The sequence below is a fragment of the Oryzias melastigma genome, linkage group LG10 (genome assembly GCF_002922805.2).
Source record: "Oryzias melastigma strain HK-1 linkage group LG10, ASM292280v2, whole genome shotgun sequence".
Lineage (NCBI taxonomy): Eukaryota > Metazoa > Chordata > Actinopteri > Beloniformes > Adrianichthyidae > Oryzias > Oryzias melastigma.
In genome coordinates this window covers 8,836,335-8,838,552 of record NC_050521.1, presented here as the reverse complement: position 1 = coordinate 8,838,552, position 2,218 = coordinate 8,836,335, and the positions used below count along the sequence as shown (strand labels likewise).

At 38.1% G+C, this 2,218-nt stretch overlaps 1 long non-coding RNA gene across 1 annotated transcript; it reads right to left on the bottom strand.

The window, feature by feature from the left end:
• Positions 1-377: 377 nt before the first annotated feature.
• Positions 378-2,207, bottom strand: LOC112153738. Its single transcript, XR_002920534.2, has 2 exons — positions 1,911-2,207; positions 378-1,283 (listed from the first exon to the last, which is right to left on the bottom strand). It is a non-coding gene; the product is annotated as an uncharacterized LOC112153738 (long non-coding RNA).
• Between the last annotated feature and the right edge of the window lie 11 nt (positions 2,208-2,218).

Sequence of the window (2,218 nt, the reverse complement as noted above, 5' to 3'; positions counted from 1 at the left end):
CCGTCCACAGCGTGTCTTAAATCTTGCTCCTAAGGGACCCTTAGGAGCAAGATTTAAGCAAAGATGAGCAAAGACATCAACGAGACAAATGAGCTTGAATTGAGATAAGCTTTTTGAGCAAGACTTAAGTAGTGGGAGAAACAAAAGAGATCTCATAATAGTCTCCCTCTGATCTAAACTGTCTCAGCTATTTTAAAGAAGGATTAAGGAGAAAAGGATTAGACACATTTGAGGCGCCGATGAGACACATCTGAGAAGGATTAGCTCTAAAAGAGATCTCATAATAGTCTGTTTCATGTCTCTTTCATTTCTCTTGAATGTCTCACCAAAGCCATTAATGAGAACGATTTGAGAAACAGTAAAAACAACACAAAATATGTAAATGTTACATTTTATTTGGGATTTGACCAGCACCATCAGTACAACATTTGTATTGGGATAACAGCATTAGACTCTTTACATTTTTTAAACAAAATACAGAAATATAAAACATAAATGAGATACAACAATAAATTAAATACAAGCTCTGACATTGTTTACTAACCCCCTTGCTGAAAAGTTGGTTTTAACAAAATTATTTTTTTAAATAATTTAAAAGTACTTTAACCCTTGTGCTCTCTTATGGGGTCAAGATGACCCTACCATTACATTGATGTGTGATCTCTCCCATAACAAATGTGGACAGGATCTTATGTCTGCCACGGACACCAGACAAGATTAAAAATCCTTGGAAAAAAACTTCAGCACTTTTAATGTAAACATGTCCAGGATAGCACAAGAGTTAAGACCACCAGGCTTCTTAATGAACTATTTTAGGTAAAACCAGAAATACATTCACAAAATTGTGTCGTATTATACCTGGAGATCTATTTCAAACAGTGCAAACTTTTTTATGTAATTGCATTAAGTACATGAACTGTGGCGTACTCAATGTGGCCGACGTGGTGATAATGAATACTTCTAGATTCTAAACAACAAACACACTGACAGCACTGCTGAGGTACAAGGAGGAATCTCACTTGGCTTTGAAACGACAGAACTTACATGCTTCCAAATCCTAGAACACACTTGGCAGGAACTGTATTAAAACTCATGGTTCACGAAAATTAAAAACAAAAAATAAATAAAGGATGAAAGAGTAACCAGTCCACATACTGTAGATCACAGCAGTGACCTACTGCTTAGAACCTGCTCTGGTCGTACATTTGCTGACAAATGCTTTCTTGAGCTTGACCTCCACATTTTTTCCCAACCAGGTGGAGTAGGACATCTCAGGACACAAGCTGTAAAACAAGAACATTAAAATCTAGTATGAGTAAAATGACAATAGATGGCATATAACAAATATAACACTTCAAGATGCAAGCAAATTATAGTTTTATTAGATCAGCTGCATAATGCTGCCGTGAGATTTGATTTACATGTCATCTGATGAGTTAAAATAATCATTTCTGGCATCTAAAAACAGCCAGAATTCAGTTAAGATGACATATTACACGTGACCTCTATAACTGTTAAAATAATTAAAATTCAGGATGTTACGTCTTTGGGCAGTAAAAATCTAACAAATAAGTTCAAATCGGTTTACTTAAAGATGGGTTAGATCAGGGGTGTCAAACTCAAGGCCTCCAGGGCCAGCCTGATGCTGGTCTTCTATAAATCCTGCCTTATCTGCTGCTCATTACCTGGATCAGGTGTGTTTAGCCAATGAGGAGCTGGAAAACATGTAAGACACCAGCCCTTGAGGCCTGGAGTTTGACACCCCTGGGTTAGATGCTACTGGACAATAATTCATTTTGAGTGTTGAACTTATATTTTGATAGCAATCATTGCTATACTGTAGCCTGATTGAACATGTTTATTGTTCCCAGAATTCTAGCATAAAATGCCCAATTTTAAGAAAAACTCACTTAGGATTGCGTCGACGGATCTGCATTCCTTCTTTTCCGGAGGGATCATTTCCAGGAAGACCAAAAAGGATTTTGATACTCCAACAGTGAGGACATGATTGGACAGTGCATGAAACTGATGCATGTGATGTGGTTTAGATGAGCGGTTCATGGCAGAACGATGAGATGAACACACCACACCCAGGGAAGAGCTCCTGCTGGCCTGATGGTGAAGATGGGCGATGGTGAAGTCTCTCTCCACTGAGGTTTCAAAGAGTCTGAAGCTCTCAGACCTGGTCTGGATCTGAAAGAGAGAAACAGTAGAAACA